Raw genomic sequence first — 18,045 nt, 5'->3', positions numbered from 1 at the left:
AAGGACAGGCACACAGATATGTGTGCAGGAAAACTGGAACAAGGTGGGTGTGTTGTACATTCCAGTGGAGTGACACCAACTACAGCAAGGAATCACAACCTCAGCATGTTTCCTGTGGACAACACAAGGAAAGGGGTCAGCAAGTCTCTGGAGGAGCTGTCCGCATGGGAGCAGACTTGGGCTGTACACATCCGGGAGGAGGAAGCAGCAATTAGTAGGTGTTACACCCACTGATCAATAATGGCTCATAAACACTCTTATTTGCACACATTGTTGACTTTTGCACACACCAAGTTGGCTTGGTCCTTCTCTTAGTCTCAACCCAGGGGGATGACTTTGCCATTCCCACGAACCTGAGCATTGGTCCTTGACACAGCTGTGTCCATGTTAAGAAAAAAAAAAATGCGCTCATCCAGAACTCCATCTGTTATTGACCCATCCATTCAGGACTTTATTCATACCCATTCCTATCCAGCTCCCTCCAGTGGGTGAGACCATTCCCTGTGCCTGGGCAGGGGAGACAGATAGCGTAGAGCTGCAAACGAATATCCATACATTCTTTCTCTCTTGGTTCTTGATTTCGGATATGACTAGCTGCTTTAAGTTCATGCTGCATTGATGTCCCAACAATTATATACAGCAACCTGGAATCGTGAGCCGAATGAACCCTTCCTCCCTAAGCTGCTCTCGTCATGGTATTTTAGCCCAGCCAGGGGAAACAAGGCTAAGACCTGTGGAAATCCCACAAGGGGATGATGGGGACAAGATTTCATGCTGTTGAGCCCAAGGAGTGGGCATCAGAGATGACCAAGGAAGTCCAGAGACTTTCAGCTGTGGCTCCCACGCTGCCTTGTCAGGTGGGCCCTCTTAGGAGTCTAAGTCCAACTGTTTTCTCCTTTATTCAGCTCCAATTGCACTTTTAATACCAGGATTTTTCTTTCCCATTGTGTCAAAATTACCGGAAGAAGTGGTTTTAAATATTCAAGCATTCTTTATCGTGTGAGTTGCCTTAAAAAAGAATAGTTTCATTCTGAGTCACAGCTTTGCAACAGCTCCAAAGAGTTGTGACAGTTCATTGGTGACACATCCCTCCCCCAGGCAATGACTTTATTGAACACTTACTACATGTCAATCGCTCTTCCAAGAGCTGGATGTTACAGGGGGATCTTGCTATTTTCAGCAAAGTTGAGGGGAAATGCTGTGAGAATCTTCATGCCTTCCCCTCCCCTCTCTTTGCTTTCTCACCAAGTGCTTGGTCATTATCGAAGAGGGAACCGTCCCAAGAAGGAGGCCAGGCTGAAAATCATGATGTTCTTCTGCACACAGTTGCTTCTCCACATCAGGAAGTGATTCTCAGAGAGGACACGTGTGGAGAGGCTCAAATCACAGCACTTAAGGCTTTCACAGTTTAATAATAAAAGCAACTAAAATAAACTATCATGCAGATTTGTGCCTTTGACCAAAATGACAAAAGAGAATTTATTTTCTCAGCCATAGACCCACTTTCTCCAGCAGAGGGACATTTGCTCTTCGTTCATAGCCTGAGTCACCTCTGGCCTTTTCATCAGAGACTGACGGACTGCACCACTCAGTTGCTGGGCTAGGCCCTTGGAGTAGCTGAATGTAGTGAGTCAAACCAGGGCTGGCTGGAACAGCAGGGAGTCTATTAACGCATAGGTCAGAAGCTCAGATAGAGCTCTGATCCAGCTTGGGGGGCTGGGAATATGCAACAAAGGGTAGTGAATAGTTTTGCTGAAAATTCAAAGTTAAAAAGAAAAAAAAAAGAAGATCGAAAAGAGGAGAGATGGCCCTGTTTAAGAATGCTTGCTGGGTAACCATGAGGACCTGATTACAGACTCCTACATCCATATAAGTCAGGCAATGGTCTTGCCCAAACCTCAAACTCCAGGTTTGTGGAGAGTTGAGAGAGAGGTATTCCTGGGGCTTGCTGGCTGACTGGTCTAGCCAAAGAAGTGGGTTAGAGTTTCCAGGAGACACTTGCCTGAAAGACATAAGACGGAGTGATGTAGGAGAACATGTGGCACCTCTGGCCTCTGCACACTCTTGCACCAACTCACACAAGTACACACACACACAAACACACAAAGTAATAGAAGAAAGAGGGTAATGAGGTGTGTTGTCTGGGTTTGATAAGCTCCTCAAAGCCCTTTATACTCAGTCTGAGGGGGAGAGAAAAGACCAAACCCTGTTTATCCATCGGGCCCTGCAAGAGAAAAAGCCACATAATTCCAGCTTAAAGCACGGAGGAGGGGCAGTCACTAGTACTCCCGTGAGGTCCACTGGGAGAAAGACACCTACTGCATGCAGACTAACGGCCTCCGTGCCCTCTGCTTGTGTTCAGGGATGCATCAGTCAGCTCAGATGCTGTAACAAAGCTCACAGAGCAGAGGCACAAACAGCAGACTGACGACATTATATGATCGCCTGTTCATAGTTGTAAATCATTTCCCGCATTGCAGCTGTTCTAACATCCAAAATATGCATGCTTACCTTTGCCAAGTCTACTTTAAAATAGCACTATGCCACTCCTCGTACGCTGCAGGAACTGGAAAACAGGTGGTGCCATTGGCCCACCGTGCATTTTTTTTCTGCTCTTGTTATATGCAATCATATATGGTTGACGCCTTATACCCCATTGTTACTCCTTTTGCTTCAGAGCAGATAAAATAAGATGGTGTATGTGGGAACATCCTTTCCTTCTCCCAGCTTTCTTCCTTTCCGTTTCCTGTTTAAATGTGAATTTTCACGTACTTGTTTTTTTTCTTTAAAGAGCTTTCTTCAGTCATTCTGGAAGCAAACAAGCACGGAAGACACGTTGCTTATGTTTTATATTTTTGAAAATTTCTTCTTTCCTTGTTATTTGAAGGCATTATCACAGGATACAGAGTTCCACGTTGTAGTTTTTATTTCTTTCAACATTTCCCTTTCTCGTGGAACTTGGGTTAACACAGTTTCTAGGAAGAATGGATCCCAATTGTTTTCTCTGGAACTCACACACAGTATGTGATTCCCCACCCCCTGAAGAGATCTCAAGTGCTTTTTACTTTCTTATGTTGTTTCTGGGGTTTTGTTTTGTTTTGTTTTGTTTTGTCAGCTTTTATGCCATGATCCTTGGTGCTTATCCTACTTGAGTTTGTGAGTGTAGTGATATTTTGTTTGTGTTTTAGTAAATAAAGCTTGCCTGAAGATCAGAGTGCAAAGCTAAACCACTAGAGGCCAGGGATTGGTGGCTCACACCTTTCATCCCAGGACTCAAGGCTGCCCTGGGCGACAGGGGATTGAATCTGTCTAAAAGAGAAATAGAACTCACACAAAGGTGCTCCCAGCACTCGGGAGTCACAGGCCTTTAATCCCAGCATTAGGGAGGTTGAGACAGGAATGATACAGCTGGGTGGAGAGAGGTCTATAAGGCAGGAGGACACAAGAACTCAGTGCAGTTTGGGGTTTGGTAGAGAGCATTGCAGTCTGCAGTCACTCTGAGGACAGGATCACCCCCTTCGTCTGAGCCTTGGTAGAGTTAAGTACTTTCTACTGGTTTGGCTGCTTTGCTTCTCTGATCTTCAGCTTGAACCTCAATCTCTGTCTCCGGGATTTTATTATTTGTGCTACATTTGAGTTTCTTAGAACTGTGAGTTGTTACCAGTTTAATTATATAAAAATATGTTATACCATTCTTGGACACATATTCCATTCTATTTTGTTTCCTTGTGAGGCTTCATATAATACGTATTTTATAGATATATGAATGTTTAGATAATTATAGGTATAGATACAGATTAACATATAGTTATAACTTCATAATGGGTATACTATATGAACGTACTTATCAATGATTACATAAATCATAGATTCTTTGTACTGCAGATCTTTTTAGTATTTGGCCCCCGTATTCTCTCCTTTGTTGGGATTGTTTTCTGTGGAATTGCCTTCAAGATTACTTGTAGCAGACTTTCTTAGACTGCCAACCCCAAATCATGACAGAGACATAATATTAATTAATGAATGCTCAGCATTAGCTTAGGCTTGTTTTTAGCTAGCTTTTTCCAAACTTAAATTAACCCATTTCTATTAATTTATGTGCTTCCCTGAGAGAAACTCATTCATCTCATCTATGTTCTATCCATCCTGCTTTCCTGCTTCCTCCCACTGCTGGCTGACCCCCCGGGGAGGCTGATTCTCCTTCTCTCTCTGCCTGCCAACCCTTCCTATCTCTCCTCCTCCTAGCGATTGGACATATAGCTTTTTATTAGACCAATCAGGTGGCTTCCACAGGCAAGGTAAAAACAACATCACATCTTTACATAGTTAAATTAATATGGCATAAACAAAAGCAATACTCTTTACCTAGTTAAATAAATGCAGCATAAACAAATGCGGGATATTTTTACATAGTTGAACAAATATTCTATTCTGCAACAGTTACTTGTCTTTACTTTGGCAATGATTCGTTTACTATTAATCCAGATCTCATCTCCTCACTTACATAATATTTTTCTGCTGCTTATGGACATCAGGCTCCAGAATCTTCTAGCTTTGAACATAGACTCGCATGGGCAGCTACCTGGAAGCCTCAGGCCTCTGACATCATCCATCCCTTTTTTCCTGCTTTGACTGCTTGTTAAAGCTAGATCTCCTTTTCTCCCCACTCTCCCCACTCTAGCTGTTCTGACATTTAATATATGCCTTTTTATATTCATAGTTTATATTGAAACACTAATATGCTGCTGCTTGTGTGCTGTAGAAATCTTATAAAATTGAAAAGGGGCACACACATATGCACAAACACTTGCACGCGCACAAGAAGGAGTCAGAGACAGGCACGGAGAAAGAACTAAGTTTTTGCTGGTGGGCTACCAAGCCATTGACTGTGTAAACGCAACTGCGTAAGTCTGAAAATTTTCATCCGATTGACTCCAATCCCCAAGGGAACTCCGATTGACTCCAATCCTATCGTGTTTATGGTTTCCCTTTACATATTGAAACTTTTCCTAATTTTGTCAATGCTGTCATTTATACATCTAATTCTAGTGTCTTCCTTTTCTCCAGGTTTCCTAATTTGTTCCAGTGTCTGGGTAGTTCAGACTGGGCTTGTCATGGTCATTGTTTATTGCCTGAATTCTGGCTGGTGTGTGCATTACTCGGATTTGTCCTTGTAGTAATTAGGTTACTTGCAGATGGTCTTTATCCTTTGAAATCTTGGTGTTGAAATACACTGGGGCAGACCTATGGATACCACTGTTGGGTTACAGTTTACACATGCAAATTAGGGATTAGACCATTGCGGTCCCCATTGTCTACCCTACATATACACAAAAGCTTCAGCACTTTTCTCCCCTCTGCTCCTGGTCCTTCTCTTCCCGCTGCTCCTTCTCCTGCCCTTCTCTCTCCACCACTTTGTTTCACAAATTGCAATTACATGAAAGTACTTGAACACTCACCGTTTCCCAATGGTAAATGCTCCTCTTGAGAAGAACCTAGAGGGAGCATGCTCAAACCCTTAGCAAGCTGCAGCATTATCCAAGAATCTACTCTATAGTTTTTGATGTTCATTTGAACAAAGTCATGCAGAGATTGTCCAAGGAATGTCTGAAACATGGTGGTATAGTTGTATTGAATAGCAAATAATGAAAGTTACTGATACAGGCTACTCAGAGATGATGCTGGGTTAATAATACTAATACTAATAATAATAATAGCCAAAACAGAAAAACAAAGCTTTTTGACGTAATAAATTAACAGCATGAAACGCTCCTAAACACATAAGAAAAATCTTTATCACAAATGAAATAATAGTTTACTAGCACAAAATTCAATTTCTGATATATGCCCTCAAAACAATAAAATCAAGGCAGTATAGAGTCTAATCACTCAAAACTCTCAGAATCTATTTTAAATTAAAATTCTCTGATTTGAGAGGGTCAAGTAAAACCAAGTCCTTTTCAAATACAAGCATCCAATTTACTAGTGATTTGCAACTCTGTACAAATCAAATTAATTGCTTTATTTCTGAAATATTACAAGTAGAGAGAGAGCGCGTCCACATTCATCAAACCCATTTAGATCCATTTGAAACCTTTTTTGAGACACATTAAAAAGATTTAGCTGTTTAAGAAGCAAGCAAGGCTATTTGGACACAATTATTTAAAAGTGTTAAAACACATTCTGGCTTCCCCTAAATTTAATAGCATGATGCCCCAGACCTCTTCTTCCACCCTCTTCCAAAGTGAGTCCATCAGATGTTTGACACTGGCCTCAGTTGCTTCCCTGTACCAAAGTCCCTGGCATCAGAAGAGCCCAGAGCACTTTCTCCTTCAAGAAATATATATTATTAAATCTCTAATTAGAAAGGAATCAAGGAACGAGCTGTCAAGTGAAATTTATGATTACTTGTAAAATGCTCAGGGCCACGGCGGTTCATCTTAAAATGCTGCCTGCCATCAGCGTTTCCTTCCTCTCGCAGCGACCACTTAACAAAGGAAAGTATTTCTGAGTCACAAAAATTACATGGAGAGACTTGAAAAAGGGACACTGGCCGAAGTCCTCTGCAGGGTGGAATCCCATCTTCCTAAGTGACCTGGGCTTCAGGCTCCCTTGCCAAGCGTCTATTTTAGAGGCCCCTGAAGATCCTTTTGGGGAAATAATCCAACTATTTCACCAAATTTCAAATGGCCTGGTTGTGTGTCACTAATAGGCAGGCATGGGTGATACCATAAGGGGCAAAGAAGCTGAGAAAGGCCAGAGCCTCGTTCAACAAAGAGTAGGTGTCTGCACCAACATCCCTGCCATCTGTCTCCAGGAAAACCGTGTGGTAGTAGCCCCAAACACTCTGTGGATAAACACAGTACTCTGTCTTATCTTCTGCCAACTTCCGTTAGGAACAAGTACCACCTTCTCCCTCCTGCACTGAACACAGGTTACAGTTCCTGGACAGAAACACACAAGGTCCTGAACCAGTCACTCGGCTGCAACCACGGCTTTGTCCAGCCCCTGGATGGGATGCCTTTCTACTCCGTCCCTGTCTGGCGTGCACAGGCAGCGGTGGACAAGACCACACAGGCCTCTCACAGTCCCTTCAGAAGGGCGTCCTCAAGACTGAATGGAATCACCTGGCCAGTTCCACCTCCTCCCTGAGACCTACGCTGCCCACGCCTCAGCTGTTTCTGGAATGTGAAAATGAAAGGAGGCGGGAATCTTTGTTTCCCGATGAGTATTTGGAAGTGTATATGATTCTGAATGAAGCATGTAGACAGGAGCATCAGCCTCGGTGCTGCTCACCCTCTGTTTCTATCCTCGGATTTCAAGCTACAAGAAAAATAACCCTTTATGCTTACTGCTTCAAGCTCCAAAAACAACAACAACAACAAAAAGACAAGGTGGGGACGACAGGGAGGTAAAGACATCAGATTAGACAGTGTCCTGGGTCTAACATCTTGTTCCCCAGTCATTCCAATTTCAAGGGTAAAGCTTCCAGTTTAAAACTTCATCTCTCCTCATGAAGCTTTATCTGTGTGGCACAATATCTTCAGGGAAAAGTTTGTGGTTAAGGTGTCCAAGCTACCTTCTGGTGAAACCAGGCCAGCCCACACTTCGCCAAGGTGATAGTGTTTTCACCTCTGAGCCTTGTCCTGATGGTCAAGGGGGCCTTTGGAGGAAGTGCGTTTACCAAGGAGTGTGGGTCATTCATCCCCTTCCTGGCAGAATCATTGAGGGGGCATTACGCTGCAAATGTTTGCAGCATCTGCTCTTCCGGGTAGCATACATACGCAGGAGATGTCTTGTCCCTGTATTCTCTGTCTCTTTTGCCTATAGGAGCCATGCTCTGTGTTTCTGTTGTTTGCCCATCCATTAGCTGACCTCTACCAAGGCTTAATAGTCCTCTGCTTCACTTAAAGAACCATGGGAAGCCAGGCAGTGGTGGCGCACGCCTTTAATCCCAGCACTCGGGAGGCAGAGGCAGGCGGATCTTGTGAGTTCGAGACCAGCCTGGTCTACAAGAGCTAGTTCCAGGACAGGCTCCAAAACCACAGAGAAACCCTGTCTCGAAAAACCAAAAAAAAAAAAAAAAAGAACCATGGGACTCTAGAGTCCATAAACAAAAGGGCAGTAATGGAACGCAAATGCTCTGTTTTGCAAATGAGAAAAAGGAGGAACGTGTTCATTATGTGAGTGGTCCATTGACTGTCTTAGCTGGAAGTTGTGACTGGGGCCAGCACTATCCCTTTTGCCAGGATGAGGATTTCTCCATGACTGATTATCTAAACTCACGTGTCTCAAGACAATGTCAATATGCTTTCCAGAAAGAGGTTAAGAGGTTTATTGCTCATTGCCTTCATGAAGGAGGGGGTAGGATAGGATAGAAAACAGAAAAAAATTAAGGGGACATATGAACGAAAGGAGCCTGTTCCAGATTCTGCCTTTTGTCAACTAAGAGTCAACAAATCTAGAGAAATTAGCAAAATTTTCTGTGAAGGTATTTTACATAGAAATGCTTCTTTTACACAGATATTTCAAATACAAATATTAAGGCTAAGAACCAAATGCCATCCTTACGACATAAGTGTATATGACCAAGTAAGGTCTTTGTCCTGGTTTTTATAGTAAAAGACATGCCTTGACCCCCTATAACTCATGATTTTATGTTATTGGTTTATAATCTTTCCCAAAGCTGTTTAGGAATCTATGATCTTATTAACACGACTCCCTACCCAAAACATTTCTTAGTGTCCCTTGAAACGTAACCTCAGATGCTCCCAAAGCCATAAATTGTGATTGTTAAGGCATTAAGTGTGCTTCTCTTGAGAAGCCCATACCCGTACTTTGGGGTACTTTCCTGAGAGTGTTCCTTCCCATCAGCCTTCACACTTGAATCTACAATAAAAACCTCTCACAACACTCCAGGTCTGCTTCATAATGCCTTGTTCTCAAATTCTTTTCTTTAGCAATGCCAAGAATCCCAGCTCCACTTGAGGAACAATCTCTATCTATAAGAACTAACTCCTTGGGCTGTTGCAGAGAGTAGCATAGAGCTGTGTCTTTGGCCCATGCACCATTGTTTCTTGGTGGAGGGGGGTGGGACTATTACAAGCCAGGCGGCATCTTTCATCCATTCTTCTTCTCCCATTATGATTCCAGCAGCTTCATCCACCGGGACTACTGCTAATAATGAAGATGAGAAAGTCGGCACCAGCTCTATTGTTGCTAAAGCTGCTTCTTTAGGGCAAATTAGGAGTGTGGATGATGGGTGGTTTTTGACCTATAGCTTCACCCGAAAATATCTGACACAATTCCATCGGTAAAGGGAATGCGAATGTAAACGAGTTTTATATGAAAAGTCTGGGAAAGCAAAGGGGCCAAGACATGAGCCAGAAGGAAGCAGTCACGCATGGAGCCTCTCAATGCTAAAGAGTTCTTCCACTAACCACGGAACCAGGACAAAGGAACCAAGGTGGCCACATCATGTGTCCTTCAGTGGATGGCCAGGATCATAATCCAAATGGTTCTGCTCATCAAGAGGTGAATTGCAACCATACACTGCAACACCCATAGGTGATGAGGCCCCTCCCTGTGGCTAAAGAGGCATAGGGACAAGATATGACAGGAACAGCCTGCCTTGGGTGTCTGTGGATATTCTTATTGGTACTAAAAGCATCCACATGGTAGCCAGCCCTCTCACCTCATCTGTGCAGACTTCGGATGGGCATGCATGCCTTCTTGTTTTTATTTTAAAAAGCTACTGTTTCCCTATCTCCTAAATTGACAAAATGGCATCAGAATATGGAACATTGTTATTTTAAATTTCCTTAGGAACTAGGGGAATAAAATAATAGGCACACCGAGAGAAGAAGAAGAAAACTGATTTAGCTTCCAAACAGTTGAATCAGTTTTACTCTAAAATCAAAATCTGCCTGGGGTCCCACATCCAATAACAACCAATTAAAAGCCTCCCATCTTTGCATTACCAGATCTCTCTGTGCTGCACTTTCTTTGGAGCTGGGGCTGAACCCAGAGCCACACACATGCTAGGCAATTGCTCTGCTCCACTGAGTTCTAACCCAGAGCCTCTGAGTGCTGATGGTAAAGCCTCCATATTTAGGTGCAAGAAAAGCTATGGTCACTATTTATTCAAGATCCAGACACCTGATCTGTTCATACAAATACATATTTTTTTTTTTGCATCCGCGGAAACTCACATGTGAAAAAGAATATCACACATGCAAACACACTGGCTGCTTCTGAAACTTGGCCCCGAAAGTTGACTATATTTTGCCACTGGCAGATGCTGTTGTTGTTGTTGTTATCATAGAAGGCGTCGGTATTTTTACACATTTCAGGAAAGAGCGCTGAAACCCACGAATGCCTTTGAAAACAAACTGAAAGTAATCATTTACATTCGCCCGTCCAGAATAAGATAAAAGCAGGAGATGGCTTTGTGTATCGGCACTTTAATGAGGTGTCCTCTCCCCGTCGTCCTAAGCAAATGCACACAGTATGTGATTGGCTTTTTCCAGTCGGGTCACCTTTAAGAGCCCAAGGATGGTGGTCGCCCCAGAATTCGTTGCTAGCCCTCACCAGAGATGTCTGCCTGTGCGAAAACCTGTGACAAAGGACCGAAATGACAGCACTCTGACTCACTCCTACATTGTGTTTGTTTAGGAAGGTCCTAGAAATTGTATTTCACCAACCACATTCGCTATCAACACACAATTATCTGGCTTAATCATGTGGAACAGTGGCAAATTCACCTGGGGCTTAAGAACTAATGACATTCTCGTCTGAGCTGCTTTAGTGAAATGGCCTCGCACCTGAAGCAGGAACAGCAAGATTGCTCAAGAAAATTTGGTTTTCTGTTTCCATTTCACAGCATAGGGCCTCTGCTCAAATCAACAAACACTCCTGATTAAATAGCTGTGGTCGTTGGCTTCTCTGCACCCGGCGTGCGTGGCTCAGAATGTACATGGCGCACCCCAACCTTTATAGGAACGGAATTGCCTCTCGCCCGCAGGAGACGCATTGTCTTTCTGAAGGCGGGAGTAAGTAAATAAATTGACATTGAATAATTTGGGTATGATCGCGGTCATTAGTGCCGATGACCCCTCTAGGGCTCAAGACAACGCCAGACCGGGGACCCCCACCCCCACCCGAGACACTCGTGAGCTCAGGTATATATTTTCATTTCCTCTGGCCATCTGCTACCAGGGCATTAACATTCTGCTTACTCCAGAAAAAAAAGTCAGCCCCTACCCTTGGCCTGAAAGCCCCCTTGTGCGAGGCTCTGCGGAGTCACTGCTGACTTTGCCGCTAAAGCCCATGGAGTGGAGAGGCCAATTTTCAAAAGCCGTCAGTGGCAAGAAATTGAATGTATGCATCTCTGAAGGCTTGAAAGAGAGGGCCAGGGGAAGTGCACTTCAGGCATGGTTACAGAAAAAAAGGATCTTCCCTTAAAATAATGAGTCATTCTCATTAGGATGCCAAGGCAGGCTGGAAGAACTACCAACTCCTGGCTTCCCTCTGGGTGAACACTTGTTACCAAAGGGTTTTGGTTTTTTTTTTTTTTTTTTTTAATCATTGTCTTCCTTATTGTAATCTTCTTATGAGCAAGGGCTGTGGGGCCACAACAATATTACCCTTGAACTATGCATATCAGGTATATTTGAAGCAAAAATACACTTCACACTTAGACTGCGTTCTCATCCCAAACATACCTTGTTATGCAAATGCAATAGTTCAACAGTCTGATGAACTCCCCAATCCAAAGCAATTCTTGTCTCCAGTGTTTTGGATAAGTGTTCTCTAATGAAACCCAAAGCAGTAAAAACGTCAAAAAAAAAAAAAAGAAAGAAAGAAAGAAAAAAGAGCAAGAAAAATATAGTAATGTAGTAAGGGTTAAACATCAGCTTCTTGTAAACATGAGACAGAAAAATTACACACACGTCAAGGCATGCCTGGGCCACAGAATGAGTTTTAGGAGCCCATGGGTAATACACATCCTGCCTCAAAATAGAAAAATGTTAAGCGGAGCGGGTGATGGGGTGGGGGTGGGGGGTGTGACTCAGCATCAAGAGCTGGTCTGGTGTATTTAAGCCCTAGATTGTTGATAACCCACGTAGAAATACACTGAGCAAAACTAAAGCTATACCCGCATACTGACTCTGAATATTACTTTTTAAGGAGAAGGCATTTCACTAGGAAGTGTTTTTGCAATTAATGAGTTAAAGAGTTTTGTTTGGTTTCCTTTAACCAAACGCCAAACATAACCCACCTTGGGGTAAAATGCCTACGTATAGAGAAATTAAAACAAGAAGGTTCCAGACCCAGAGTGTGAAGACCAAATTATGCCAGCCAAGGGAGGTTTGTGTGCTTCAGAGGCAGATACCATTGTTACAGTTTAAATCCTCTGAGGGAAACAGAAAGTGCAGCCAGTGCTCACTGTCAGCTCTCATGACGTTATCCCCTGTGGATCCCACCAGAACAAGGCTGCTAGTCTGGTCCACAGGAGCAGATCCTGTATTCATCAGGTAAGGGATGATGCTCTGGCCAGAGGGCGATGAATTACTAGATAATTTTCTTAATGAGCAGGTGCTTGTGCCATGAATGGGTAGCATGCATGTGAATACTTTCATTCAGGGGAAATGCTCTCACTTAAGGGCAAATGATCATGGAAAGTAAGGTTACAGCTTGCACCAGCACCTTTTCAAGTATGTGTCTGGGGTTTCTGAACAGAGAATTACCTAGAAAAATTTAAATTACGCTCTTTCAAAACAGATTTCTCTCTGCTGGGTGAGGATGGAATGCTTTCCTCTCTTTGCATCTCTTCTGAAATCCTTCTGCTCCCCCACATCATCTTTCCTCCAGTCCTCCTTCTTGTCTGTCCACAGAGGTGACAGATGCTTGTCCATCAGCCATGAAACGGGCATCCACGTTACTAAGATACAGTCCTGCCAGAAGAGAGGGCAGAAGGAGCTGGCGGTGACATTGTGCATCTTAGAAATGTCAGAAGCTACACCCATAGAGTCTCATCAACATGACCGCCTAAACGTGAGCTGAACAAGGACAACACTAGATGGAGTGAACAGGAGAGAGTTGAGGAGGCCTCAACCCTACACAAGGAGCTCCAGTAAGTAAGGCATGCTGAGTGGGAGAAGCAATCATCCCCAGGAAAGAGCACACCACTAGTTACCCAATACCAAACATTCATCGCTGAAAACATACATGCAAGTAACATTATAGAGGCTCAGAAGGTTACTTTTAATCACAGACTCCAGGAATGGAACTAGGGGAGCCGTGCACGTAAGGAGGTGAGAGCTTTAGAGGCCAGGACAAAGATGTTCCCTGTTCTTGTGTATTTCACGTGGCAAATGGAAACTGGCATCCATGATTCTCCAAGCATAAGAGCATTTAGGATAAGCACTCCAACTAAACCCTGACCATTGTCCCAGAGCCAGCCTGCAAACCCAAATGGTGAAGCCAGGGCAGTAGCAACTTTGCTGAATTCTGACTAGACTCTTTTCTCATGGTTTCACACGCTGTTTCAGGACCACCCTTGCAGCCATTACTAAACCGATGGGACAAAAGGACAGAAGCAATCCAAATCTTATTGCAAAATAACAAAGGACAGTCAGAGAAAGAAAAATGATCTCCCCGATTCTATGTTTGTCTCTGGGCATGCTAAAGGATTTCTTCCTGTCTCGTCATAATCCCACAACTGAAATGACCACTCATCCTCCTCAAAATGACCCTGTCTGCCAGCTCCAGAAGCAAGCTGAATTATGATTCTCAGTAGCCGTTCTAGCTTCCATGAAGTGCTTGTTTAAAATGATTAGCAAAACAAGAAACATTTTTCTTATTTGTTAATTTCCATATTGTTCGGGAAAGTTTCAAAAAGAATCTCTGATTCGTAGTCCGGCGAGGTGAAACCACGCTCCAGCTCACCAGTGCTCCAAAGCCTCTTCACTCTCTGGCTACCCCAACATATTTCACCTGGAAACGGAAACCAGCGCTGGTGATTTGGTCAGCTAAGTCAGAGCTCTCACACATGCATAGTGACGCTAACTTGTTCACGAGACCAGAGAAGAGCAAATGGCTGCCAAGGCGGTCAAACTCTGAGTGAAGAACGCAGCGAAATCTCGACTAAGCTTGCCTGTTGAACGGCTGGGCAGTAAGAGCGAATCCCAAAGGCGGTTTCAGTTTTCCTCAGATCATCCATCAGCTAGGTGTAGAGGGTCTCTAGCTCTTCAGTTTCCTTGAGAAAGAAAAATATCAAATGAACTACTGTAATTAAAAGTTAATTAAAAATAAAATAAACAAAAGCCAGGTGGTGGTAGCACACACCTTTAATCCCAGCACACAGGAGGCAGAGGCAGACAGATCTCTGTGAGTTCAAGGCCAGCCTGGTCTAAAGAGTGAGTTCCAGGACACCCAGAGCTGTTACACAGAGAAAACCTGTCTCAATTAAAAAATAATTAAAATGGGGGCTGGAGAAATGGCTCAGTGGTTAAGAGCATTGCCTGTTCTTCCAAAGGTCCTGAGTTTAATTCACAACCATCTGTAATGAGGTCTGGTGCCCTCTTCTGGCCTGCAGACATACACACAGAAAAAAATATTGTATAAGTAATAAATAAATATTTTAAAAAATAATTAAAACAAACAAACAAACAAAAACCAGAAACAAAAGGAAAAAAATCTTCAAATAACTCCAGAAAATCTAAGCTTATTTTAATCATCATTGTAAATGAGGTTCTTGAAATCATTAAGATGATAACAAAAGTCTCCACCTGCCTGAGTGGAAATGAAGTAAGAGACCAGTTCATGAGGAATAAATAAAAGATATTCTCTGAAAACTGGAGGGCAAGGCCCTGTTCATTTTGCAGACTCTGCTGCTCATGAATAACCTCTACAACCCCAGCATGGACTCCAAAGTAACCTCGTGCCACAGCCGTAAACATTCATTGTCTTGTGTTGTTGACAAAATGTCTAACTCTGAGATTATTCAGGGTTCACTGTACTCTGTTCGTGGGAACATGATCAGTCTGACATGGCTTCCACGGTAACAGAGGAAGCCAGACAGACAGGGTTTGAACACCATGGATGGACACAAGCGACTACTCTTCAGAAAAGTGTAAGAAGTACCTGCTTCCTACACACCACATAAGTGCTGGTGGCAAGAGCTGAACTGGCACTTGGGTTCGCTGTCCCATTGCTGAGCAGTCTATTCATGAAACGAAAAGAGAGTCCCACGGAGCAGATTTTTTAACAAGCATTTGAGACATACTTCCTAGAGGACAGGTGAGAAAAACTGTGTCACTGAGACCAACATAGCCACTAAGGAGAATAAAGCTGGAGATTATCACCACCCAACCTATGTCACACTGCAGCAAGAGACTGCCTTCCTGTCCCCGTCAGTCCAGCTCAGACAATGAGAAGAGAACTTCCGGCTTAGATCCAGAAGTTTCAGTAAAGGTTTAGTGAAACTAAACCTCTCCAGGTGACTCCAAATGCTCAGCAAAAACTGACGGAATTTCCTCTAAAGTTCCTAAGCCAGTGGGGTCACCCACCTGCCTGCCTCGGGCAGACTTTGGGGTCAAATCATGAATAAAGCTCATAAGAATTATTTTGAGGGCCATCCCACGAGCTGTGTGTTTTCTCATATGACTTAACACAGCGTAATGTTTTAATAGGCTGCAGTAATGTTTAAAATACTTTATATACATAGTCTATTGCTGGAAATGATAGTAGAGAAATTCTGGATCCAGGGAGAGGCCGAGTTTAAAGCAGTCATAATAGTAATACTAAAGACAGGTTAGTATATAATTCCTTGTTCATAAAGAGAAATTGTCACATAAATACTAAGCCTTAATTTTTTTGCACCATGCCCATTTAAGTAGTAAATATCCAACGGCATCCAGTGTATACTTCCCACCTTCTTCCCTGTTACCAACCACAAAGCTAAGCGGGTGTCACACTAAATTATGATTTTGCAGAAACAAAAATGTCAGTTCTGTATTTCCAGGTGAAGAACTATGTTTGTTTCTGCATTTTAACTTCTTAGTTCTTCTTGTATTGAGGCTAAGGTCATACTATCTAAACCACCTTTATTGAAACAATTGTATTGGTTTTGAAAAATTCCATTTATATATTTAATATGATCATTAATGAACGCATAAATTTGATGTTATGCTACAAAATCTAGTGCTGGCAAAAGGTAAAAAAATGTCACTAGTTTCTTGATATTCAAAGGAGATAGGTTGTTTCTTGCAGAGACTGGATAGTCCACTTGGTAAAATGCTTACAATGAGCTTGCAATGTGAGAACTTGGGCCACCAAAGGGTATGAACATAGATATCAGATATGCTCCTCTGTGTATTTACAGACAAATAAATAACAAAATTAGCTAAGTACTATAAAAGGCTAGGAACAGTTATGGCCAGGAACTGAGATCATAGATTGTTTGTAGACTAGTGGTTTTTTAAATTAAATCTGCACTAGGTGAATAAAAAGCTTCCTTTTTTCATACATACAGTCTTAAGTAAGGGGTTACAGAAAGATGAATTTTGTGAGCTATATATTATCCTTAAATAAAGGGTTACAGAAACATATTATGAACTGATTTTTGTAAGGAAAAGTAAAACAATGCTTTAAAAAAATAAATGCAAGCAAAAACTAAAATTTTAATAGTAACTGTCTCTGGGCAATGAGATTACAAATGACTTTCTTAATGTTTTTTTTTGTTATATGTAATATGCACCCAGGAGTCCAATGTTGTTTATTGCCTTTGACTCTGGGCAAGACTGTCTGATTTGAAACTCTTTTCCTTAGGATATCGGAAGCCATAGTGTCTCACGGTCATTGGCATATGTAGGAAAGGACCTGTGTTCCCCAACTCAGATGTAGAACAAACTGTCTCTTCCCTCTTTCCTCTTTCCCTCTGTTGCCCTAGATGCCCATTCTACTTGCTTGCTGCCCATGTCAGTTTGACTGCAGCCTGGGAAAGGCCTTAGCTGGATACATCTGGTTCATTTGCACTCAGTCTCCAGACCCAATACATGATCAGATGATGACCCTTATGAATGAATGTGGGCAGACACTGGGAAGGAGAACCGATCAGACAGGAGGAGGAAGATGGAGACAAGAGAGGACTACAGGGAGAGACAGATAAATGTAATAAGGTCCATTTTAAGGAGAGCATGGAAACCTCAAACAGTGGAAGGTTCCTAAAATATATACATACATGATTTAAATGACTGCCAGTCACCAAATATTGGGCAAGATAGAGCCTCAACAAGACTTTTCTTGCTACCAAATGAAGTTACTGGCACCAGGAATAACTTATAACTAATTTAGTTGTTGGCCAAAGGGGTCCCATGGGAACTGATGAGCAACCTGGGTTGTTGCCAAGACTATAGATTGTTCTTCATAACTTGAAAGCAAGACCCCATTGCTGAAGACAACACCTACACAGCTCACTGAACTTGGAGAACTCAAGCTGGTGCCTACACTGAGCCTTCCCCCTTGTTTCATTGTCTTTGGTACAGAAAGGTACTCTTCATGCTATCAAAGAAGAAACATAAATTCCAACCCATCCACAAATGCTTTATTCTACAATGGTTTCCTGCCTGCAAGATATGCTAGGGAAATTGTGGCCCAAAGCTTGCAGAAGTATTTGGGAGGACTTTGTTACAAGGCAAGAGAAAATGAATCATCCTGATTAAAAATAAACATGGTTGTAATCAAAGAAGGAGTCTGGCTTTATTTGTTAATTTCTTGTTTTCGTTTTTTTTGTTTCTTTCCTCATTCCTTTCCTTTTTTTTTTAATCAGAATCACAGAGTTGAGAAGAATTACTCAGGATGCCAGGAATCCCCCTCAGTGCCTTGGCTAGCAGTATGTGCACACCCCCTACCTACTGCTTCTGCTTTCCTAAGACTCCCACGTGTCATTTTCTCCTGCCAATGGTTAGTAACAGATAGACAATGCAAGATTTTTTAGCAGAGAGTCCATGTAAAGACAGGATCCTGTGCTTCTGCAAGAGT

The sequence above is a fragment of the Microtus ochrogaster genome, linkage group LG2 (genome assembly GCF_000317375.1).
Source record: "Microtus ochrogaster isolate Prairie Vole_2 linkage group LG2, MicOch1.0, whole genome shotgun sequence".
In the NCBI taxonomy this organism is placed as follows: domain Eukaryota; kingdom Metazoa; phylum Chordata; class Mammalia; order Rodentia; family Cricetidae; genus Microtus; species Microtus ochrogaster.
This window is presented reverse-complemented; position numbering follows the sequence as displayed.